The sequence below is a fragment of the Nelumbo lutea genome, chromosome 7 (assembly GCF_056320005.1).
Source record: "Nelumbo lutea isolate HS-2025 chromosome 7, American lotus-T2T, whole genome shotgun sequence".
Taxonomy (NCBI): Eukaryota; Viridiplantae; Streptophyta; class Magnoliopsida; order Proteales; family Nelumbonaceae; genus Nelumbo; species Nelumbo lutea.
Window position 1 is genome coordinate 17,884,709 of NC_142690.1, and position 27,762 is coordinate 17,912,470.

A 27,762-nucleotide genomic window follows, 5' to 3' on the forward strand; every position below is an offset into this window, starting at 1 on the left:
GCCTACATGGATGTGAGGTGTAGTGACATGGCACTGGATAATGGGTAACAGTGCTGAAAACGTTTCCTGGAGCATTGGTACCAAACAGAAAGCATTGCTGTTGCTCCAATAAACGTCCTACCTGGCAGTAACATTTTCAAACAAAAAAAAAAAAAGGCATCGTATTCTACTTCCAACCCACACATCAGCAGCAACACTGTTTTCTCAGCATCTGCAGCATTGATGCCAAACATATACTAAGAAGGTGTAAAATTATGTACCTTTGATTTTTCTAACGTAATAGAAAAAGAGGGGAGAAAAAAATAGGGCTTTGATTTTCACTCCCTTTGATGTAGTCTTGGTGACGCTCAAGACTTTGAATAGATTAACATTGTGTTTGGAAGCGTAGACATTTTTTGTGACTGATTTTCAAAAAAAAAAAACGCCCATGCTTTTAAGACCTATTTTTCACAAAAAAAATGCCTCTGCCACGTAGGTAGTAAGCAATACTATGTTGTTTGGTAAGGTGATTTTCATCACTGTTTTTCATGTATGTGTTGACAGGTAAGCACCACATAGGATACACATCAGTCAACCATTGAGGGGAAACGGTTCACCGATGCATGCATCAGTGGGGTCCTGATTTTTGAGACATGCCCGATTTTTTAATAATTGACTGAACCAAATAATTTGATACATGGATATTTGTTGAAACACCTATGTGAATCGGACATAGTACCATTTTTTTGAAAAACGGCTACGATTTCAAATATCCCCTAAAACGAGCCATTAACTAGAAAACGTTGGGATTTAGGGGAGGCTATTTAAGTCATTTTCCATGTCATTAGCATAGACAAGTTGCCTTACATGTGGAACATGCCCATCAAATGTTTCTACCAAAGCTATTTGGGCTTTCGAAATCTTCTACTTCTAGGGGTGGGTTGGGATTCAGGAATCTGAATCGGGCCCATCCATACTTTTCCCTTGTTGGATACATGTGATGCAGCTTTGGCCCTACAGGTGGGGTACTAAACACTTGACCCAATTAGTGGGATCCTACACGGACCCACTACTATTTAGTTCTCAATTTGAAAGGACTTTCATGCAGTGGCTTTTGATGTTACGTGAGCTGAGAAGCCTGAGCAGAAATGCCATGAGACACGTGAGTTCGGCTTTAGTTAGGGCAAATCTCATTGGAGCAGTCTTTATTGCCTTGCATTAAGAATATCTCCATACTTGATGCTTTATTTGATGGAGAGATATTCCAATGCAAGTTTGTAAAAGGTTATTAGAACTGTATGGGCACAGATTTGTCCTGATAGAAACCGATCTCAGGTCATCTCAGGTCACGTTTGGTATAAAACCAGAAAGCCAAAAATAGGCCTACATGAACTCCAAAATCGACTTTCCAACTATCTCAAGTATAGCTTCTCCAAAATGGTTAATGAAGCTCAGTCAATGCAGAAACCCTCCCAATCGGACTTTAACCATGTGGAGAGCATGTCCGATACGTCTCTTCAAATGGAGAAATGCCAATCTAAACATTCAATAAGTCAAGTTCAAATGGAGAGCATGTCCCTTTATTGGGTCATCGACATTAAACTTGACTTATTGATATCCCTAATAATCACTTCTTCCTTCAGCCAATCTAAATATCCAATTATGCAATTCCACGGTCAACGTACCCATGTCTTTTTTTCTGGTAGCACCCAAGTTATTTTTAATTAATTGAAGGCAAGCTTATAAGTATGGTTAGAGGCAAGAGATATATGCCACTGCTACTTGTATATTTTGATCCCAACAAGGATTTTGTTGAGGGATGGTTGTTCTTTTAATCCCCAATAGGGGCAATTTGAATAGTACAGCACCACACTAATAATCCCTCCTCTCCAAAGTCAATGGTTGCAGGTATCATATCCGCGTCTCTTCTGGGACAAACCAGCTAATGAGGGGATGGCTGTTCCTAGTTTTAAGAAAAATCTAACTATCAGTTTGTGGCAAGAAATTGGAAAAAAAAAAAAAAAAACTATAGATTGTAGGCTAATGCTGCTTATGTTGTATGTAGACCTGTTCAAGAATCAGGTTTCAGGTTAGGTCCATTTAAGTTTTGACAAAAGTTAAGCCCAAGCCTGACCCAAGATCAGGCTGTAGGGGGTGCAATTTGGGCACATTCGAATTGGAAATTGTTAAAATTTGAATGGGCTTGACCCAACAGCCTGGGCCTGATGTAGTGCAAACTCTTCAAATCAGGTATCCGACTTGAACCCTTACAATGTTAGCTTACTTATGGCTCTTGATCTCGGTTTGATGCAAAGTCTGTTTCTGATCGTCTGTTGAGTGTTGGCGACCTCATCTGAAACACCGTGTTAAATTAGAAATACCAGTGCCGATTGCAGAAGAACTTCGTGTGTATGGTCTGATTTCTCAGTCAATTTCACTCATTGTGACAGAATGACTCGCATCTCACTTAACATGCTCTCAACTGTTCTAGAATTGTCACTTGGTCTTCCCGTCCTCTATTTCTTTAAAATCTTATTTTGAGGGAGTTGACATTAGGGTCCTTAAATATAAGAAAAAAAAAAAAAAAAGAAAACACCAAGAATTCATAAGAAAGGAAAAGGTCCTAGAATTAAGTAGGACTAATGGGTACAATAAAGGGTCATTAATTAATTATTAGTAAGTAATAACTGAAAAACTAGCTAGGCTTCTACACGACTGAGATTGGTAGTGTAGTGATTGGCTTGTCATTGAGACGAGTCTGGGGTTGGTGGGCGACCAGACTTCTGAAAAGAAAAAACCCAACAGCATGACCAGCAACAGCGACGAGGAAGACTTCTCCATTGAAGGACATGACAGAGAGCATGATCAAGTAAGAGAGACCCATGCGAAGAAGGTGCAGCCCAGTATGAGTCACTCTGGCTATCGTCCCAGCTGCCTTCATCCCTGCAGACTTGACGCTCCAAACAGATAACATCTCCACAGCCACTGCGAGGAGGAAAACTGAGACGAGAGCCAAGATGTACATGCCAAGCTCGCCTTGAGGCCACCCAGAGAAGAGAATCTCCACATCCTTGCCCCAGAAAAAACTCCCGTGCATCATAGACTTCTGAGAAGGCATGGCCACACTTGACACATCGCTTGATATTTGTGGAGGCGAAACTTCTGTGTCTGTTCCACTATCACCCATCTCACGATCCATGAGATCTAAAGAGAGAGAGTGAGAGAGATGCAGATTAGAGGACGGCAGGCTAGAGAGACTGAGATAGTGAGAGATCTCTCTTATCTCCACTCACATTCAACGTCAAGATCATGGAACGTAGTGGTACTACTTTAATACCTTCAAGGGTCCTTAATGAGGGAGAAATAAGAATCCAATTCTTTTTCTAAGTATTCAGTTCTCAGAATCAGAAAATTAGGGGACATTCTACAATTATAGAAATTATATAATTTACGTATGATAGATGAAAACATTTCTTTTAAACTGTAGAAATTGAAGAACATGATTTTTGTTTCAGTTTGAAAAAAAAAAAGTGTAAGAATTTTTTTTTTTTATGTTTTTAAGAACTGATTTATTTTCAAGCCAGCTGGTTGTCTTGTTTTTGAAACTTGCACCAGAAAAACAATTTCCGTTGGAGAACATTCCATAAATTAATAAATTAGTGTATTGATTGTATACAAAGACTTCTGATACATAATAATAAAAAAGGATCCTTCTATCAGGGGAAAAAGAACCGAGTGCTACACTAGCCGGGCCAGCAATATTTTACAAGAACATTGGATGCCCGTTTTCAAATTAAGTGGTACTCTGAATGCTTCTGTGCTGAAATTTAGCTAATTGGGCTTTGAAGTTCATAATTAATGCATAAAGGTAATTTATTTAGAGGATAAAGATCATTGGAATCCTAAACTGGTCCTGGGAATATGAAATCTAGGTGGCGGTTGGACCTTAAATTCTTGTGATGCACGTCATAAAAAATTAATTAAGGGGAAAATGTGCTTTCAGTTTCTGAAACCAACATTTTTTATGCATATTTTTGTTGATAAATAATTTTTTTTATGCAGACTTTCAATTTCATAAAGATCAAGGACTTGGGGCTACTAGTAGGGCTGCAAGTCGGGCCGGGTTAGGTCGGGTTGAGGCCAATCCTACATCAATCCTAAGTTTTAAATCCTAACTCTAATCTAAACCGACTTTCAATCCAACCCTAACCCTAATCTTAACTAAATTCTTTCGACCCTAACTCAACACAATCCAACTTGAAGTCAATTTTGGGTTGGTCTTTTTATCCTTTCAAACCTCATAGAATTTCTCGATTTTAGATCTCAAGTCAACTTTCACTACATATATTAATCCTATGTTTTATTAGTATTTGTTTATTGACGTTATTTTTTTTTTGTTCATTTAGTACAAATTCAAAAAAAAACAAGTGTTAGAAATGACTATAGCTTATTATGAGTTATGACTTATGATAAATCTTTCTTGCGCGACAAACATCATAGAGGAGATGAAGAGTAAAATTTTCAAAAAACATAAAATAATGTTATTAAGGTTTTAATCTTTCTGATTAGGATTAAGTGAAGTGATTATTTTAAAAGAATGCATGATACTATGTGGTAGGGGCTACACAAATATCATGCATCTAAACAAATCAATGTATGCTACATATTATATATAACATATATTTATATATGACATGTACTATAGAGTCGGGTTCGGGTTCGGTTAGGTTAGCTAAGGGGTCAACCCTAACCCAACCCGAAGTAAAGTTGGATTCATGAATTTCAACCCTAACCCTAACCCGAACATCAACCCGACCCAAGCCAATCCAACTTTTTCGAGTTGGGTTAGGGTTGAGTCCGGGCCAACCTGGCCCAAGTTGCAGCCTTAGGGGCTAGGGTTTTAGGTTCGGTTTGTTTGAGCATAAACCAGTTTATGAGAAATTATAGTGTTAAAGATGGTTTTCCCTAAGGCTATGTGCCTATGTTTGGTTTGAAGGAAAATGCAGAGAAATGAAGGAAAAGGTAAGAAAATATTTACAAACCATGTATAGGTTTCCCTGTCTTTCTCTTCCTTTCCCTACATTTTCCTTCAAACGAAACATAGCCTAAAGGCAAGCTAAATATCATCTGTAGGAATTGCAAAAAGCTCTTTCGGTTGGTTTTGGGGCCTGTTTGAAAGGGTTGAAGCTTTGTTTCTTGAGTTGTTTTTATTGAACCACTTTGGAAAAATTATTAAAAGAAATTTCACCAAAAAGTCTTCTTATTTCTAAGGCTGAATTATGGTATATTTGGGTTTTATATATTTTTGCAATGCACACCTAATGGCCTATGGGTAGTGATGTGAGAAGTGCTGTGGCTAGGAGATCGGAGCTGCTATTTGGGAGGTTTTTTTTTGATACATTTCTTAAAGCATCTTTATGGTTTAGTTAATTGACCAAGTAAAATTATCATTGCCATTAAAATATGGAAAAATTTTCTGTAAACACCTTGTACTTTAGGCCGAGTGCCAATTTAGTATAGAAATTTCAAAATATGGCAATCTAATACTTAATCAACCGTTAAGTGTCATGGGTAAAGGCACAAATGCCCTTCAAATATCATTTGATTTTCTTTATTAACTTTCTGCAATCTGCAACAACTATGGAGAGGGAGGCCGAGTACCTACAAATAGTTGAACTGTAGACCCAGAAACCGGTGGCCAGAACGGCTCCGTTCTGGGTCGTTTTGGTTTAACAAAAGAAGCAAACGCAAAGCCAAACTATCTCTTCCGTTGAGTCAAGTTCAGACCGCCAGACGCTTACATAGAAGGAACGTGAAGAACGACGACTACACCCATGACTAAAAATTGTCGTTTAAGCTGACCAGGAACTCTGTTTCTGTTCCTGTTTTTTGACATTTTTTTACGCTTAACAGTTATTTCTTATTCATTTTCTTCTCGGAAAGGAAGGTTTTTTCAAGTGGGAGTCTTTGACACGGGTTTTTTGGTGATTTATGAAGAAGAATTCGAGATGGATAATTTGCTTGGAACTCAGTTGAGATCTTTAGCCTCCTCTTGATTGGGAATGTATTCTTTGAGCTGGGTTCTATAAAAGTGGTTGTTTTGATTATTTGAGAAAATGAGATTTCAGAAAGACAGAAAGGAGGACCTTTCTTTGGCTTCAGTTGGAATTTTCTCAGTTTCTAGACATGTGCTTTGTTTATTTAAACAAGGAGATTGGAAATTTGAGTTTTTGTCTTGCAGAGCTGCTGAGCAGGGATTTGAGTAATAATAGGAACTGAATATGATCAAGCATTTAGGGTCAGAGTTTGATCAATTTTCACTGTAACGAGAAGAAGGTCTTGGCATATTAGACATGGGTTCTGTGAATTTTATAAGTTTCAAGTCATTATAAAGCTATGAAGATTGGGAAGAGCTGAGCTTTAAATCGAAGCTTGAGGGTTTCCGTGTGTTTTGGAAGTGGAGCTTCTGCATCAGAGACTTGAAGATTTTGATCGAGTTTTAGAAATTTTGATGAACTCTGGCAAGTTTACGTGAATTGTAACCGTCTTCCTTTGGCTCTTGCCTTGATGGGTTTTCATGATGAAATAATTGTCTGAATTGTTGAGAGTTTGGCCTCTATTTCATTTTCTTGAGAAAGAAGATAATGAATAATATATTTTATTTTTAAGGGTAATTTTGACATTTTCAAAAATCTTAAATTGTGCATGAATTACCTGATATACATAACTGATGGTCCATATACTAGATTGTCACATTTTAAAAATTGGATACTAGATTGTTGAGGGTAGTTCTTGAGTTTGATTTTGTATAAACAAGGAGATGAGATGGGGGATACACACTGAAACGATTGGATTTAGAAGTCATCGGAATCTTAAGAGATAGGTTTCTAACGAGGAGATGCACAAAAGGACAAGGATCCATGTGTCCCTCCGGCGAGAGATGTTCACTTCTTTGATGGAGGTGGTGGGGTTGGGGGATTCTTCTAGCCATGAGAGGCTTCCGGCGAATGGATAGAAGTTCACACGCTTACAACTTATCTCCACCGCCAATTTCTGCCACAAACGCGGTATATACCACCGGGATCTGAAGCTTGGGATCTCTTAACAAGCATTTTTTTGTGTACTTACTCAGTTTGGTTTGTGGAATGGGGATGAGAAAAAATGGAATATTCTAAAAATATTTCTTTTTCTCTCATTTGTTTTGAGGGAAATAGAGGGATGGGATGAGAAAAATGTGGGATGTCAGATCCCAAGATCGTGGATTTGTAGTTGCACTAAAATCGTGCGACCCCGATGGAAAAATTTGAGAAACCATTGTTACTATCGATTACGAACTGAAGAGGGAACCAACGACGACGAATAGAGGAGGGAGAGAATTAGTGCCTTCCCCGTTACCATCGACAATCTGCTACCTCCCCTTCCCCCGTTCGAACCCAGAAACAGAGCAGCGGCGACGGCGGCGGCATCCCCTCTTAGCCACTCCCCCTCCTCCCTCCCTCCTCCCTTCTTCTCTTTCTTCTTCTTCCGTCTTTTGTTTTTCACCCCAAAAAAGCATTGTTCATCGTCTTCTCGACAACAAACATAGGAAATACCAGCAGCGGTGACCAGGATCATTTACCCTCCAGTACCTCTCCATTCATCGTCTTTGCTTTCCACCGGCGAACTATTGTCCGTCTTCCTCTTGGTGAAACAGAGCACCCCACAATGACTATACTCCATCATTCCTATCGTCTCCGCAACCATTTCACTGGTTTTGACTAGTTTCTCCGATCATCCATTGTTTCTGATTCCCTCATTTTCCCTCTCTCTCTCTGATTGTCGTTGCAGTCATGGAGCTCTCTTCTTCACCTTACATGAATCCGGCGAAGAAGTAGCTCGTCACAGTGCTTTTCCCATTATTTTTCCATATATAAAACCAAACAATGGAAGTATAAATTTTTACACTTTCCCATTACATCTTTTCCCATCCCACCCAAATCTTCCCACAAACCAAATGGAGCCTTAACATGCATTTTTTCAATGTAAAGTAACTCTTATATGTGATGCATGTAAGGGGTGTCAATTTAACTGGATTTGGTCCAATCTGATCCAGTTCAATGTAAGTTCATTACAAATGGACCAGGTCCAGTCCAATCCAATGAATATTTTGGACTATTTTGGACTGGTCCAATTCAATGTCTGGGGCATCCAATTTGTTCAATTTTGTTTAAATTTAAATTGGCTTTAACCCAAACCTGGTCCATTAATACCTATATTCTTATCCTCTATCAATAAACTAGATATTGTCTCAATCCAACCCAATCCAAATGTATGTCACGACACATATTTCTTACCTACTTGTATTCATCTACTTAAAACATTTGATGTAAAAATATCAATAGTATCAAATACAACCTTAGTCATTGTATAGTCATTTACAAGCATCTTCTAGTTATAGTAGCTTCTTGAAAACCACCAACTAAAGTATTTACAAAATAGGTTTTCGTTTTCACATAAAGAGAATGTTCTCCAACATGAATAATATTTTCTTTCTTTGTAGTGATATTAAAAAAAATAGATTAGCCCTTACACGTAAGGAGGGTGTTGGGTGTTCCCTAGTATGAATTATTTTCTTTCTTTATAGTCATTTTAGGAAAATTAGACTCTCTCATTTGGCTTGCAAAAAATATTACGTTGTTAAACAAAAACGTGTTGTTGAATTTGTATTCAACAGGAGATTCTGAGGGATACTGAGAGAGATATATCAATGGACAAAGAAAGTTTTGAATTAAATATTGAAAATTCAAGAAATGCAAACAAGTTCATAAGACAGTTCTGACAAAAAAGTCAAGAGATAAGCAATAACTAGAAAAAAAAAAAAAAAAACAGAGGAAATCAGTGTTCATTCAGCTATCACTATTTCATCAAGCACACAATAACAAGATAGATAGAAGCAGAGAACCACTTGCTTAGAATCTTAGGCTGCATTTGACATTACTTATTTTAAGAATTTATCTCCTTTTTGTAGTTAAAAGTCCTCTATAAATACTGAATTTTTAACACTTTTGTTTATATTTGTGTTTGAAATTATCACATCAGCAAATAAAAAAAAAGTTCTTGAACTGTATTTTTGTTTTAAAAAGAAAAATTATATAATTTTGGAACCATCAAAATAATGATTTTTAAAACAAAAATTATATAATTTATGAAACATGATATTATATACACATGAAATCATGCTTTCCATGTTTTTATTCTAAGAACCAATCTGCTTCAAATCTAATAATGTTCAAAAGCTACCTCACTTTCCAACGCTATCCCTAACACAATGTAGATCTTTGATAAAAAATAGATGAAGAAGCCTTTACTCAAACAGGACTGGTTTCAGTGTTTTTGTGTTGTTATATTATGACATTCAGCTGTTCAGTTAGCTACATATATATGCACCGTTCAGACTTCCATCACACAAACATATATATATATATATATATATATATATATATATATATATATATAAAAGCTTTCAAATTTGTACCTGCAGACTCAAGTTAAATAGCCCAAGCCCAGTCCATAATTAACTGGGCTTAAACTGAGCCCAGACATAGAGGTCTGGCCCTGCCCTGGGCTCGTCTTACTTTGACTACTCCTCATTTTAGGCACACTATCTGGCCAATCTAGATATAAGACCATACGGGTACAAGCCCAATGTCCAATTTGAATAATTGTACAATATATATGACTGGGCCTCTTTAGTAGGCACCTTAGGTAGAGTTCAGATCTACGCCCCACAATATTCCACAGCGCATCCCCGCCTTGTATTGGGAATATCTCCCGATGATGATATCATCGGGTATGGTATTATCATTGGGAGATGTTTCCAATATACGGCGGGGATGTGCTGTGGGACATTGTGGGCACCCCCTTGTGGGGCACAGATGTGAACTCCGTTAGGAAAGCACAATAATGAATACGTAATAGTAGTGTGACACATATTTCAGTTGATGTGTTTTTCATCCAAATGTTTTTGCTCCGTTAGGCATAAACTATTCATTATTTTATTATTTTTGTCAAAATAATTAAATATAAAAAATAATGAAAAATGAAACGTAAATGAGTCCCAACTCTCAACATGTATTTTTCTTTTTCATTGTTTTTATTTTCAATTATTTCGATAAAGAAAATAAAATAATGGATAATTTATATGTAACGGAATAAAAATGTTTGGATGAAAGGCACATTAACTGGAACATGTGTCACACAGCTATTACATGCTTACTCGTGCTTACCTAACGTGCTTACTACATCCGGACCTGATTGCCCGAGCCTTGAGCTGAACTTGTCCAATTTTGTCTAGATGGATGACAAGAGGGAATCCACTGAAATGAGCCAAATGGCCATCTTACCAAATAACCTAAATATTTACGGTTCAACGAGCAACTTTCAGCAAAACAGCCAGTCCCGAAAAGTATATAAATTTAACATATCAATTAGTAGAACCCTTAATAAATCAAAGAGATGCTGTGTATGAATCACTCACATATTCTTATGAGTATATGTACCTACGGGATTAATTTGGAAAACCGGTAGGGATATACAAGAACAAACCATTTTTATTGGAAACATTCCTCTAATGAATTCCCTGGGAGCCTCTATAGTTAATGGAATATACAGAATTGTGATCATCAAATATTGCAAAGCCCTGGTATTTATTACCGTTCAGAATTGGAGCATAACGGAATTTCGGTCTATACCGGCACCATAATATCAGATTGGGGAGGAAGATCAGAATTAGAGATTGATAGAAAAGCAATGATATGGGCTCGTGTGAGTAGGAAACAAAAATATCTATTCTAGTTTCATCATCAGCTATGGGTTCGAATCTAGGAGAAATTCTAGATAATGTTTGCTACCCTGAAATTTTCTTGTCTTTCCTGAACGATAAGTAGAAAAAAAAAAAGATTGGGTCAAAAGAAAGTGCAATTTTGGAGTTTTATCAACAATTTGCTTGTGTAGGCGGGGATCCGGTATTTTCTGAGTCCTTACGTAAAGAATTACAAAAGAAATTTTTTCAACAAAGTTGTGAATTAGGAAGGATTGGTCGACAAGATATAAATCGGAGACTGAATCTTGATATCCCTCAGAAAAATACATTTTTGTTACCGCGAGATGTATTGGCAGCTGCGGGTCATTTGATCGGAATGAAATTTGGAATGGGTACGCTTGATGATTCAGGAAAATTTTACCCAAGTGCATTTACCCATAGGAAACAAAACGTCGAATTTGCCCTTCACTGTTTATCAAATTTTCAAAATAAAACGTAACTTATGAAAAACCCTTCGTTTCAAAATTTTCGAAGCTTTGTTTGGAAAAGAAATCCGTGCCTCTTTATTCTGGAGTGGTTGTTCATCCTACACCTCGCCCAAGTATGCAGCTGCCACCAAACCCTCAGTAGCAATAGCGCTGAGTTCCGATACCTCCACCAGTTCCTCTGCCACCAAGTTTCAATACCTCCCAGAGCCTCGAATGATCGTAGCAAGGCAAGAGTGGTTTTGTAGGTTTTTTTCGGGTGTTGAAGAAAAAGTTAACACCATCTACCAGCTAGCTGCGCTAACTTCAATCCAGACCGAAGTTGAAGAAAAAGTTAACACCATCAACAATAGAAAAATGTATTAGTAATTAAAGGCTGGAGATTAAAATTAAAAAAAATCTAAAAAAAAATTCAAGAAGATAAAGTTAAACGTCGAACGACGAGCGTTTCCTCCAAGCTTGGTTAGCAGCGAGCACACTAGTTTGCTTCAACGACATTCCAAAACGTTGGAATCTTTGAAATTCGTGTAAGAATTTTGGAAGCTGATTCGATGAAAAATCTTGAGGGGTTGGAGCTGATCCGACGTTGAATAAGGGAAGGAGAAGAAGAGGAAGAAGGGGAGACAGGATGGATCATGAGAGAAGGAGAAACAGAGTGGCATTTCCTAATAGTAATACCAGAGTTATATTACGAAGTCTTCAATATAATCTAAGAATAAATAAGCTCCATCATCAAGAAGCATGCACTAACTTAACATGCTGCTTCTGGTTTAATGTTTTTTTTTTTTTTTTTCATACGTTTTTCGTTTCTTCCTATTCTGGGTATGTCCTATATTAATTAGTAATTCTAATGCAAAGTTCCGTTTGGCCGGTGGAAACTATCCACTGAAACCCCTTGCATCCGTCTTCGTTACAATTAGATCTGTTCATGGGCTGGGTCGGGCCGGGTTTTTACTCTTCATTAATAGAAATATGTTAGGCCTGAGCCCGAGCCCGAGCCCGGCCCAACCAATGGGCCTACAACTTAGGCCTGAGCCTGGTCCTAATAAAAAGCCCGAAGCCCAAGCCCAAAGCCCGATCTAATAAAAAAATTAGAAAATTTCCCTATTCAATAATCAATATAAATCAGAATTTATTTACATTAAAAAAAATATAAGTTCAAAATTAATTTATATTAAAAATATATATATAAAGAAGGGAAAGAGGATGTGGAGAAGAAGAATTCGGTTGGAAAGAGAAGGGAAAGAGATGAAAAAAAGAGGGGTATTCAATTAGGGTTTTTAGGTTTATTTATAGGTCGGGCCAAACTATTTTGGCAAATCACAAGCTTGGCTCGAATTTATTGCGAACCGAACTTTTTGGCTTGAGGTTAAGCCCGCGGGCCTATATACCTGTTAAGAGATATACGGCTGCAAATCACGACAGGTAGAGAGTGGATAGGAAAAGTTTGTAGGAAATCTGGGTCAGGGAGGTGGAGACAGAGTTGGCGGTTCCCAACCCATATGCGAGTTCGTATACCCATCAGATTTTAGCGCGAACTCTGAAACTTTTTAATAGCAACAAAATCTGTCAGCACGAAAGCCGAGACCATCCGAATCCGGTAATATTCGCTTCGCTTATCGGAAGATAGAATCAAGAGTAGGGGTAGATTTGAGTCGAGCCGAGCCAAAAAGTATGAGGCTTGAGTTCGATTTTGAGAAAAAATGTTTTATGAAAACAAAAAATTATATATAAAAAGATTTTTTATTTGATATTTAAAAAATTAAGAATTACAATAATTAATAACCATAATATATTTATTATATATAGATGTATACATATTCGAGCCGGCTCGCAAGTCTCACAAGTCGAGCTCTAGTAGGTTTGAGCTCGGCTCGTTTCATAATTAAGCTAGTGAATTGGGCTTGAGCTCGGCTCGAAGCTCGGTAGAAACCGAACCAAGTCGAGCTTTTCACAAGTCACGCTTGAGCAACTCATGAAAAGCTCCGCTCGTTGCCACCCCTAGTCAAGAGTGTCGTCTCGTGGCCATATCAATCGCTTACTACCTGATCTAATCCAACCTCTTGCCTAGACTCCCTTTGTTTATCTGGGCAGATTTCCTTTTTTTCTTTTTTACGTTCCAGACGGTGGAATCCGAATGGAAATCTGCGTCTGAAGTTTGACAAGAGAAGCAGAGTACTGCGGCGCTCAAATTTTCAGATCCAAGCTGAAACAAGATCAAACGAATGTTATTCCCTCTCTTTCCGAGTTCAAACCAGCCCCCCGCAACATCCCACAGCACATCCCCGCCATGTATTGGGAACATCTCCCAATGATAATACCCAAAATGATGATGTCATCATCAGGAGATGTTCCTAATACACGGTGGGGATGTGTTGTGGGACATTGTGGGGGCTGATTCAATCTCTTTCTTTCCACCCGTTTCTCACATTGTTTTCTCAGTCCAAGTATCCCATTTCTTTTTGTGATGTTGAGATGGAACTGCCATAAAATTGGTATTAGATCAATCCCATCTATCTCTCCCACCCAAGAAACTAGTGGCCGATATCAAGATTAGTTTCTTCACCTCCCTCTCACCAAATTTTTGACATTCGGAAGTTGCAATGGTCATCGTTGCCTATAACGGTGATACCAAAATCATCGCCACCGCTACAACTTCCAACAACGGCGGTGAACAATAAGGGTATTTAAAATTTTTAAAATAATTTCCACTCACATGATGTCAATGTAAATGGAGTGTGACAAAAAATTAATGGCATGAGAGATTTTAAACAATTGTCAGAAAACTTAAGAATAACTTAAGATAATATATAAACAATAAGGGCATATATAAACATTAAGATAGTTTAAGAGATTTACTCTAAATTTTATGTATATATTCAAAATTTCAAACAAACGGAAGCTTTACGCTGCTAAAATTGCCACTGGAGAGAATTATGGGTTGTAGGGACAAGTTATCATGGGGCTATTTTAAATCATATTTTAGTAATTTTACTTTATTTGGGCAAAAGTGTTTGGCCTTTTCCTCTTTATTCAGATTAACGAAGCTTTAAGTTTCAACAACTTATGTCGTTTAACCTCTGAATTTGTGCTCCTAAAGTTCGAAAAGCACATAGCTTAACGCCCTAATTTTAGGCTTTGTGTTTTAGGTAAGTTTTGGCTTTATATTATAACATTTTAAAATCAGTTGTTACCAAACACTCAAAGCACTAAAAACTAAAAACAAAACAAAACCAACCAAAAAAACCTCAAAAGCAAAAGCTTAGCAAATATAGCCGTATTTAATTCATCCTTAATCCCAAGTATTTTGGCTTTATTTTCTCTAGACTAATAAAATATTAAATTAACTGGAAAAAGATACATCAAAGCTAAGACCTAAGAATTTGAACTCAAGCCATTGTGGAGGATTACCAAACCAAATTGACTCACAACATGATATCCTTTAAAAGCCATAATAGTCAAAAGCGGTTTGGCTCAATGATCACCATACACCAATTCATCTTTGCAGCTAACTGAACAGCTTTTGAAATTGCCCCCAACTTACTGTCAAAAGCCCCCATGACTGATAACATAAAAATCTATCCATAGAGCTTTCAAAACTTCTATCACTAGGCTATAAAGGAAGGAAAATTTAGGGATGCCGCATGAGCATAAATCCTATATAAAGCGTCCCCCATATGATATTGAGGGGTGTAAATTTAGTTTGGCCTAAGCATTTTATACTGAGGAGTTGGGCCTTTAAGTTATACTCCCCCATATGATGGAGTAAGCCAGTTCCATGTCTTTCTACCTTATCCTCTTCGCATGTGTTGTCAGAAAAGGAAAATACCTTTCATTGCTACTCGTAGATTCAAATGCATTAACGAATAAAGAGTAATTTGAAGTAGGGAACTAGAAATTTGGCCTATATATATCCACAGAATCAAATATGTCCCCCCGTAAATTTTATATACTTGAACTGAAGATATTCCCAATGTGCGGCTGATATGATGTGCACAGGGTCTTTACTTTGAGATATGGGCTTTCTAAAGTCCTAGGGAGACACTAGAATGCCCAAACCACCACCATACATGGCTAAATAGTCATTTCCTCTTGAGTCATGAAAACCATCAAAGCATCCATGAATCAATCATTTTCAATAAAAGACAATGGAAGCTGTCAAATATAATAATACAATAAAAAAAACCTGACAAAATCTAAGTATAATTCAAAACCTGTTAAAGCACATGAATGACAACGACAAGACCCATTTTGATTCAGAAATTAACAAATATATAATAAGAAAATTTCAAACGGCGTAACTGGGAGAGATGATTTGATATTCAAATGTCTGTTGTCGCGTCTAGCGATTTTTCGCCTAACAACTTTGGAAGTTGCTAGTAAGTCGCGCATAATTTATGTATGATGAATAGTAGGGATATTATGGGGTTTTTCAATCCATTCGACCTGGTCGGGTTATTTGAGATGGAAATTGAAACCAACATAGTGTTAAGTAAAATCGATCTGATCGATTTGAGTCGGGTTGGGTTGGTTTTGATTTTACTATTGTACAAAAAGGACATACAAGCCTGGAAGTAAATATCTATTCTGAAAATTGAAGTTTTTAAGATATTTTCTGAAAATATATTTAAAAAGTTAGAATTAGAATAGAAGACAAAAGTTATCAAGAAAATAGAAAGTTAAATTTTTTTATAAAAAGAATGCTGAAATTTGTATATTTCAAGAAACTTTCTAAGTTCTAATCTAAGTAAAAAATGACACCTAATTCTAATTATAATTGCCTAATTGGTTGCTTATTTTGTGTAAAAGACTATAGAAACTAGGATAGAGACAATTTAGTTAAATAGAAAGTAGAATACTAGGTTAGGTTGTAATTAGGAATTAGGATAGAAACAACTTAGTTAAGTAGGAACTAAATCGGTTCGGTTCGGATCGATTTTGGTTTTCACACAAGAAAACCGAAACCAATCCGAACCATTGGTTTATGAATTTGTACAATCCAAAACTGACCAATGCTTATGAAAACCCGATCAACTCAGATTGGGTCAGTCTACATTGATCGATTTGGTCATATTGGGCCTTATTATGAACAGCCCTGATGAATAGAGTCAATAGAGCTCATCGGCCTCATGAGGTTGAAAACGACTTTGCATTATTTTCCCATTTCCCTCTCACGATTATTTTATTATATGTAAGGCTCCCGTATTGATTGTACTGACAGTAACTCTGAAATGTAAGGGGCCGTTTGATAACGGATGAATTGAAACATGTATGGCTTTGTATTTTAGTTGCAAAAATAATTAAATAATAAAATTTCTTGAGATATAATGGGCTATTCAACTTTAGTTTTAGCCATTAAAAGCCCCACAACTACCTTAAAATCTTATTCACAAAAAGACAAAACAATAAGCTTTTTTAGTTCGGCAGATTCAGCTGTTATGAAACCATTTGATAAAAGCTGAATGGCTGATTAAAAAACATATTATTTTGTCTTTTAGTGAAAAAGTTTTTCAAAATCTCGTGAACTCCTTTGATGGCTGAATTGCTGAAGTTGGGTATTTTACTAATTATTATAAAGTTGAATGTTTTTTATTTAATTATTTTATCCACTAAATTACAAAACATAAGTCTGTTCAATTCAGCAACTTCAGCTAGTATATTATCTAACGGCCATAATGACTCAATGACTTAAAAGTCTTCCACGTGGAACGTTGATAATTTGTGCCTGGCTTGGAAATTCACTAAGCAAAGGCAAAATGGAAAATTTGTGATAATAAGGTTGAAATTTTAGTGAACAAAAGAGTCCAATTACCTACGGTGCATCTACTGCAGCCTGCGCCATGCCGGAAAAGATGTAATTGGTGGAATATGATGGTGAATACATTTTATTAAACATAAAAGTATATTTTATAAAAAATGAATTAATAAAAAATAAATAGATTTTACTATGACTCGTTGATATCAGATGCAACCAATATTCATAAATGCATTGTAGCTAAACTCTTTCTTTAATCTTCGAACCAACAGTAAATTTGTTAAACAATGAGTGAGCTACAGGGTAGGGCTCTCACGGGTTACACAGAGCCTTAGAGCATTCCAATCAAATCATCCCCTTTTAGGGCAACTTTCAGCATGAAAACCCACTTGCCATATGCCTAGTTTAATCTTATTGTTTTTTTATAGCTATAGATTTATTGCTCCAATTATTTAATTAGCTTTCTTAAACGATCTACCAATCTTCCACGTGGCAAGTTAGTTTCCTGCTCAAAACGAGTCTATAGATGTCTCTTATTTCCTCACACTTTGACTCATTCCCAAACCGACCCAATTCACACTCAGTGTCTAGCTCTATTCGACTATACTACCAACAAGGTTTTTTACAGTCGCACGTCTCACATACGACTCTATGTTTGAGATGTGCGGCTATTACGAGACTGGATCTGCTCCTTACACAGGGCGCTTCACACTGATTTCATACATACATTATACCATGCATTGGGAGCATCTCCCGTACTTATAAGTATGGTTTTTAAAACTAGCCTAATGATCAAATCGGTAAAAAGTCTGGTTATTGGGTTGAATGGTCCAATTGTTCAATCTGAACAGTTGGCCCATTCTGATAAAAAAAATTAAAAATTTAAAAAATTTGAAAAAGATCAAAACTTTTAGAACAGTTCGAATAATTAACCAGCCGATTCAGCGGTTTGCTGGCCAAAATCAACAGTTTTGAGGAAAACTGGAACCAGGTTCTAGTTTTTCCGATCCGATCCGGTTTTGAAAACCATGCTTATAAGTATTCATAAGAGATGTTCTCAATGCACAGTGAATGTGTATTTGAGGTGACCATGTGTGAGGAGCAGATCCTATTTCGGCTATTACGTCTTGTGAGTAGTAGATCTTGTCTCCCCTAATAGGGGTGCAACAGTGCCAATGGGCTATCCCATTTGAGTCAGGGTAAACCCGTGCTCACACGGTCCCAATAGTCTTAAAACCTTGCATCAAGAATATCTCCCCATAAAATAAATCAGACCGATATTCCTATTGTAAGATTATAAAGGTTGTTGGAATTGGCGTTGCCTTGATGGAAGTTTAACTCCATTTGAAAATTTTACACGGCCTCAGTTTTAGGTTTTTGGTCCTAGGTCCATTCAAATTATAACATAGAGAAAATTATAAATAGATATCCTGTGAATTGTAATCACCTGCCAAGAAAATGCTTTCAACACCCTACCAACTTCATCTGTCACCACACATTTCATTATGAAACTGGGAGCCACCAAGTATGAGATGTGAGGTGAATGCTGATGTTCGTAGGTGATTCAGACTCAAAGGCCTCAACTTTCAAGTGTGGCAACCTAGTGAACTTTCAAAATGCAAAAAATCAACACAGTCTAACTGATAATGCAATAAATGGTAAAAGTACCAAACTGCCCATATTAAATTTCCTTATCCAGTCTTGATAATGATTTTGTTGAGATGGTTTGGGAGAATAGTCAGTCTAATAAAACTCAAGAAAGTCCTGAAACTCTTACAAATAGGTAAAGGATAGTTTTAAAATTTTGAAATGTCTCAAGGCACATATGATATCACATGTCAAAGATACTAATAAAAATGTTAACAGGTGGACTTGAGTGTTGGTTTTTTGTAAGTTTAGTGCACTTGGTTGTAGCACTTGAAAGCTGAGACACTAAGGTTATGTTTGGTTTGAAGGAAAATGCTGAGAAAGGAAGGGAAAGATAGGAAAATCTTTATAGACCTTGTATAAGTTTCCCTGTCTTTCCCTTCCTTTCCCTACCTTTTCCTTAACCAAACATAGTCAAGTGTATTAGTCACTTCCCCCAAAGTAGAGGATGTTTGTTTATAATTTACCCTTTAGGTTGAATTGGGGTATTTATGAACCCCAGTTCGTGTTTGTGAAAATTTGTTTGAAACATAAAAAAGTAATGATTATCAGAGCAAAAATGTATTTCCTAACACTTTTGTGTTTTGAGAAGAGAGTATTACTTTACCTATTTTTTAGATACATTTTTGTGTTCTTTTGATAATTAACATTTTGATCAAAGTTAATGCATTGGAGCATACGATAGTTGGAATATTTAATGATGGGCCCACACTTTTGCATAGATTTCAAACAAACAAGATGAATGCAAAAACATTTTAAAATGTGAACCGTGTTTGTATTCATGAATCGAAAATGGGTAAATATCTAGTGTACATATTTGCATTTGTAATGCAACCAAACGCAGCCTTAAGCTCAATTTGGAAAGAGTACAAATGCAAATATGTACGATGCAAATACATATAAATAATACAAAATTTAAGGTTTTGCACTCTACATATTTGCATTTGTACTTCTTCATAGAAAAAAAGTCAATTCTAACTCACCCAAGTTGCACCCCTACCCCGATTCAAAGTAGATCTCTTGTGGACAATTTTTGTTTTTGATTGTTTGTTTGTTTTTAAGAAAACCTTCAAAACGTGGTATGGATCAAATTTCACTATGGTTTGATTGGTCAAACTCTTCCAATGACATGTCTTTCTGCACCATACATTCATCCAATTTATTAAGCTAACACTCCGATGCACGAATGATTGTAAGGCTATTTTGGACATGAAATTGAAATTTTGGAAAAGTACGAACAGGCCCAATGTAATTTTTTGAATTCCATTGCAGACCTATAAATATTCAAAATATCAAATACCTCCATTCTATACATCAATGCCGGCCCATGGCACCAATTCTGAGCTGATACCTACCCCAACTATACTTTAAGCCTAAAAATTCTGACCCTGGGCTGAACCGTCACCTCCCTTGAAAATTTGGTCAGTTCAATCGATTCCTTCCCCAACTGAAAGTCTAGATCAACCACAAGATCCCTCTATACAACAAAAATAGGTGGGATCATATTGGAAGTTCAGCCAACCTGAACAGCTATCCCACCAAACTGACCTTATTTGACCCGATTAAAGAAGTTTTTCCTTTTCTTTTTTCTAAAATGAATTTGAAGTCATTCAAATGTTTATGTGAAGCAGCATTAATATTTGTTGGGTAATGAAAAGGTGACAATCGAAAGGTTTCGCCTAATATATACATGGTTTGGCTTGGCCATATGGCAAAAATAATTAAAAGACGAAAAGCCCTAAATAATTCAGAGTTGGAATGAGAATTGGAATTGGAATCGAAATGTGAATCAAAATCTTTTGGAATTATAATCAAAATCAAAATGATCTATTCTCATAGCCAGTTTAGTTCAGATAAAAATCAAAATGAGAATTAGAATTAGTTAGAATAGGTTTTCATTCCCAAGGAAGGGGAAGGGAATGACAATTCCTTCAAATAGTGAGTGTCACTCTACCAGGAATGGAAATGGGATTCCAATTCCACCTAAACCAAACAATTGAAATGTCAATAGCCTTCGTACCACTATAACTTATAAGCGTCATAGTACTTGGACTTGAGAAGAAACAATATTGCCAAAGCAATATATTGAGTTTGAAATATGGACAAGAACATGCTCAATCATACTTTGTGCTGAAATTTAGGGTTCCATTGATCCACAGTTGGAATTGGAATCAAAATCTTTTGGAATCAAACTCAGAATGGTGTATTCCCATAATCTGTTTGGTTCAGATAAAAATGGGAATGAAGATTAGAATCATCAGGAATGAGATTTCATTCCCAAGGAAAGGGTATGAAATGACCATTTCTTCAAATGGAGGAATGCAATTTTGGTTCCAAACCCTTATTCCTTCAAATCAAATGGGGCCTTAATTAATTATAATCAAAGTGACATTGGATCACTTGCACAAAGAGGCTCTTATACCATGTCAAGAAATTGTTCTACCTAAAAACTTAAGTTGGCATATAGGTCCATGAATTAGCTTTTATTCTCTAATATCGGATTTTTCGTGGCAAGATTAGTAGAGCTCAAGTGCAACCCCCTACCCCCAGCCCTCAAAAAATCCATTAAACGGGACAAATGAGTCAATAATTCAATCATATAGATCAATAGATCGTTAATTGAATCAACGGCTCTTTACACCTAAAGTGGGCTTGTGACAAGCGATTTCAATGGGTTGGGTTTAAATGGTAAGCCTGGCTTGACCCAAACCTATAGGTCATGTGTATTCAAGTTTAGGGTTGAGTTAGGGTTTTAATTATTTGACCCAAATCAAGTTTGAGTTTTGGCTGATTTGTTCCAACTTAAATTATGACTTTTAAGTTTTTAAAATATGTTATAAAAATACAATTGAAAGATTGCGAGTTGGTATCAATTGAACAGTTAGGCAGGTATGGAAATACATCTCTACTAGCAAAATTCTAAAACTGAACTGGTCCTTTAGTTTTTCAGATTTTCAGAATTGAATCAAAACGGAATCATATGATTAATCGGTTGATTAGTTTCAATTTTTTGGTTTTTGGTTTTTTATATGTTTATAAATAATAAATATATAATATATTATAAATATTATATATAATATATTGATAATATATGATATATATTAAATATATATTTGTTAATTCGATTAACAGCTAGCTTTTATAGGTTAATTAAAAATCGAACCAATAATACTAAACCGAAACCGAGTTGATTAATTCGGTTAATCAATATTTTCGATTGATTTGATTTTTCGGTTTTTCGATTTTTTATGAGCGCCCCTGCTACCTGTGCTCGATCACAGGTCCGACAAGCTGGTTCAACAGTGGGATAAAGTAAGTAGCATGTTCTCCGTGGTGGATGACCAGGTACAGGAGGAACCCTTTCCTGTACCAACCTTATCATCGATTTGTGTAAAATCACAGATCAAACGGCTACAATATACTTGGCGGAGGAAGCAATCCGTAGAGCGGTGGGATCCACCAACAGCTGGAGAGCAGGAAGATGGCAGACCAACCATCAAGGTCAAGAATCAAGATGCTTTTGTTTGATAAAGTTTCCCCAAGAAAGAGCAATGAAAACGCGCTTGTCAAAAAGTCAAACTCGTCAAAACTCTATTGGGGGACTACTTCCTACCGACCCAACTCTCGTGCACGACTCGTCCTGGACTCCTGGGGATGCGGGAGCATCATCAGACTTGGCTTATCGCCTTATCCTACTTGGACATATTCTATGCCCAAAAAGCTGAGTGGCTAGGTCCTGGGGAATGCCAACATCCAACTTCCCATCCTTTTTTTTTTTTTTTCTTTGACCCTCTTTTTTCTCAAATTCACGAAAATGCCAACAACCATATTAGTTTTTGAGCATATGGTCCAACCGTCTGAGTCAATGACGGTTTTAACCTTATTCAAAATAATGACAGTGATGAGGTAACTTGCTAATTAAGTCGCTATAAGAAATCAAATGTATTATTAAAAGGGTCCCAAAGTAGATTGTTTTAGTCCCATAGTAGAAGTTGTTTACTTCTTTATACAAAAAATAAATTATTATATATTTCTCAACGAGAAAAAATCAATATATTCTTTATCTCCTCTACCTAATAATTAGGGGTGCAAACGGTGGTAGCCCATCCTCCACCATGGTCGCACCGTGGCAGTGGGATTTGATAATAATCAGAGCTGTTTAATTAATTAGAGATTTGATAATCAGGGGTGTTAAATCAGATACCTGATTTGAAGATTTTATACATCATCAGGCCCCTTGGGTGTTCAAGTCGAATCCGTTCAACTTTTAACAAAATCTGATCCGATTGTTATCGGATTTGGATCATCTATTTGCATAATTGGATTTGGATTGGAAATAGATTTTATAATCTATTTTTAATTAATAATGAAAATGGATGTTGATTTAACCTTGTTCAATTCAATTTAGATCCAAATCCGACTAAATTTATAATATATAATTTTATATATTTTTTGTAATAATAAATATAATATTTTATATTATTTAAACTTATCATATGTAAGTTAAAAATAAATAGGTTTTTAAAGTTCCTTAATTCTTTCTTTATTTCAAAAGCATATTAAGCAACTCATATTAAATCCAAATATGATCCAGTCCTATTTTCTAATCCGATCCAAGATCCTAAGGGCCAATTGCATTCGACCAGATCAAATCCGTTTACAGCCAAGTCTCAACAACTAAAATCATCAGCAAATAAATGTGAAATACAATTAGGGCATGAAGTGAACGACTATTGAGAAGTAGATGAGGTAGGGCATGGCAAGTAAGGGTGGAGATGAATATAGTTTTTCACGAGTTATTCGAGTTTGACTTATGAAAAGCTCAATTTAATTTGGTTTAAATTGAATTTTAAATAGAATTCGAGCCCAATAAAGCTCAACTCGTGAGGCTTGCAAGCTTAATCAAGCCTACTACCTAATACATACATACATACATTATTAAATAACTCTTGCTTTTATGTATAATAATAAATATTTTTTACAGTTCTTATTTTTTATATGTAAAATAAAAATAATTTCATATGCATATTTTTACTTTTTATATGTATTATAGTAAATAATTTTTATAATTCCTTTTTTATATATAAAATAAAAAGCAATGTTTTCAATCCATCATTGACTTGACCGATTGAACCGCTCGAATTATCAACCAGTCAAGATTTCGGGTTCGGTTTGATTAAAGCACAGCGAAGGTAAAAAACAAAAAAAAAAAAACAAAAAAAACACCTAACCCAGATGGTTGGACCATTGACTTGTTCAACCCGGTGACTAGGTCGTGGGTTGCATACTAGTTGTGTTTGCAAATGTTAGGAGACTATAAATTTTCACTCCAATGTCTGATTGAAGTGATTTTTTTTTTTTTTATTTTAGGTAACTTTTCGAGATCTATGTTGCCTCATTATTTTTTCCAAAAACCCCCTTTTTTGACTTCAAATTGCAATTTTTAATATTTTTTTACAAATAAAAAATTTAAAATTGAATTAAAAAATAAAATAAAATATAAAATATTTCATATGTTACACATAAAATGTAATTATACATTATTTATTGATAAAATACATGTTTATACATACCTACACACACACACACACTAGGGTTATCGGTTTTTGGAAACCGGTAACCAAAGACGATCGATTAACCTTGGTTTGGTTTGTCGATTTTATGGTTTTTTAATATTTACAATATTTATTATAGAAAAATATATAAATATATAATAAAATACTAGAAATATATATAATACTATATTTAAATAATAAATAATTAATTATATATTATAAATATATTTATATATAATGCATATTTATTAATTTATAATGTATAAAAATTGTATAATATATAAATATACAAAAACCAAACCGACCGATTTAATTAACTGAATTTTTGGTTCAATTTCAATTGATCTTTTTTTGGTCAATTTAATTTTTTAATTTTTTTATTCACCTCTACACAGATACATATACATATATACATATATACATATATATATTGGATTTTAATATGATTGATCATTGTAATTGGAGAATAAAAAAACATGATTGAATATTTGTTTGGAAACACTTACCCAAATGAATTATTTACTAGGATAAGTAGAACCGAATCGCCTTCACTACTGAGTGATGGCAACACTAACAACTTGAAGACCCAAGTGGCTTCTATAGATAATGCCAGCGCCAGCTGCTGCATGCAGGAGACGTGGAACCAACCATCCACATTAATTTTGATAATTCATTGGGGAGCCAACCATCGTTAGAAGGAAGATGAGATGGTCCGATTTCAGTTTAAGTCATGAGATGAGATCAACCATTCAGCAATATAATGTGTGGTAACCTCGAACCTCGCCAACCATTCAGCAATTAATGTGTGATAACCAGCTCCTCGAACCTCGCCAATACAAAGACAAAGATGAGATGAGAACCGCACCTCCCGGAACGGACAATGAAGAAGAAAGAGATGCTCCGTCCCTTATCTCGCCGTGCTCGAAACAAAAGGAACAAGAAGGGTTAATTTTTTAGTTTCTCGATCTTAGCTAATTATATTGGTTGATGCCCAAGTGGCAATGTACTCGACACACATGTACATCTCCAAATGAAAGCATGGGAGGTGGGATGTAGTTCTTCTTTTACAACAGTTTGCAAGAGGGACCCATAGCATGGGATGATGAGTTGGATCCTTTAAAGAAGGCGTGCGATCGAGGGTTAGTAACAAAGCCCTCCCTCCACATTATAACTTGATCTATATAAAAGGCATGAAGTGAAGGTGATACGATCAGACTTGTTAGGGGTACTTCTAGAATATAAAACATTCTCTTTTACTTTTTCCATTCTTTTTAAGAGGTTAGTTATTACAGCTATATCCTGACAGTCCGGATGAGCTGGAGACAACATTATACATACCTGGCTGAACTACCTATCACGGTTGAACACACCAGTGTTCACTGTGGGTTCTATTTGGGACCCATCTGGTGTGTTCAACTGTGATAAGTAATTCAGCCGGGTGTGTATGTTTTTGTCTCCAGCTAATTGGGCCCCCATATCCTGATGATGAAATATAAACATTCTTAACAGAAAGTCAGTTAAGTAAAGCAGTTGCATTACTGATATGCAACTGCTGATTGATATCTAAGGCTATGTTTGGTTTGAAGGAAAAAGTAGGGAAAGGAAGGGAAAGGAAGGGAAACCTTTACAAATCGTGTATAGGTTTCCATGCATTTCCCTTCCTTTCCCTATCTCTTCCTTCAAACTAAATATAGACTAATTATTTATTTTTTTTTTTTGAAAAGTGTATATACCATATTTGTACCATCTACCATATACATCCTAGATATTTAATTATATATAATGGGTGTATGTAGCTGATTCAATATGTATATATTGAGATGAATGAGTGGAAAAACTAGAAAGGTTAGAGTCAAAATAAAATAAAATCATTCAAAGGATCCTATGAATAAATCCAATAGATAATCAAATATGAGAGAGAGTAGACTGAGATAGTCTAGTTAAATGCATATGGAAGACCATCTACAATACTCATGGTAAAAAATAATATATATGCTGCAAATTAAAGGGGCTAAAAGGGCCTAACCTGCTAGTGTGAACTTATCTTACCTTGCTGGTCCTAAGGCCATATAAAAGAGGAGGGTTGACTCATGTTAGTAGCTGATTTAAAACTTTTCTCGAATTCTCATGGTGATGGATCCTATTTATGAGTATGATAGAATTGCAAATGCTTAGATGGATTGAGTGGTAAACTAGAAAGGACACAGTTAGAAATAAAGTCATAGGAAGGAACTAATGAGTAGTTCCAATTGAGAAAATGAGAGAAAGTAGGTTGAGATGGTATGGTCATGTGCATAAAAGATCATCTACAATACTTGTTTGGAAAAGTGATCTATTAGAAGAGTAAGGGGCAAACTAAAAGGACTTGGGTGGAATAATAAGAAACGATTTAAGTGCCCATGATTTAATGATGGATATGACATTGAATAAATCGGAATGACAAAATAGGATTGACATAATCGAGCCCATGTGGTTGGCACAAGGGTATGATGATGATGATGATAATTTAACAATGAAAATGACACTAAATAAAATGGCATGATGAAATAGGATTCATGTAGTCGACCCCACATAGTTGAAAAAGGCTTATGTGATAATGATGATCATTACGATGATGATAATTTAACAATGAATATAGAACTAAATATAATGAAATGGCGATAAAAAGATTCATGTAGCTGACCCCATATAATTAGGACAAGGCCTGGATGATGATGATGATGATTTATGCATATTTTCAATCAATTGTACTCCTAAGTTGGGCTATAATGCCCAACAAAAAGGAGGATATATAAAACACATTCAAGAACCTTTCAAGCCCAACCAAATTGCCCATGCAGATTAAGCTTCCCAAGTTCGGCGAGAGTTGCATTGGCTTAGGCTTAGGTTGGGTTTGGGTTTGTAAACTTAGGTTTGACCTTGGGTTGGGCCAATCTCAAGCTTGAGGTCTAATTATAAGGATTGGGCCTAGGTTGACCTCAACTTGACCCAACCTGCCTAAGTTGTATCTTTCCCACTACTTAAACAATGAAATAGGTAATATTGGAATTTCTCTAATAAAATAAGTTTCATCTCTATAAAATCAGTATAGAATATTTTTTATTGAAATATTTCAGTTTATCCTTTTTAAAATGATGACTTAAATTTTTTACCAATTCTAATATGTTTTGATACAAGTGATATTTGCTAATGTGAATGATTTTGATTTCTAGTAAAAAAAACTGCCACATCAACAAAAACAATATGATTTGCTGGTGTAACAATTCTTTTTGTTTTAGAAAACAAAACCATTTATATTGTTAAACTATATACATGGTAGAAAATTGTAGTTTTCATTGAAAATGGGGCAAAATATAGCTTAAGTTTCAATAAAAAAAGTTACCCATTTTTTTATTAAAATGAAATTTAGGAATGTTAAATGGTAGGTCTAGATAATCTAAACATAAGACAAATAGAATTTTAAGGAAGGGTTTTCCATTGTTACAATGATAGCATCTATTTATTTTCTACGTTTTTTTTTTTTTTTTTTTTGTTGGCTAT

At 35.6% G+C, this 27,762-nt stretch overlaps 1 pseudogene; it reads right to left on the reverse strand.

The window, feature by feature from the left end:
• Positions 1 to 2,686: 2,686 nt before the first annotated feature.
• LOC148845421 (copper transporter 6 pseudogene) lies at positions 2,687 to 3,178 on the reverse strand (annotated as a pseudogene).
• Positions 3,179 to 27,762: the final 24,584 nt, after the last annotated feature.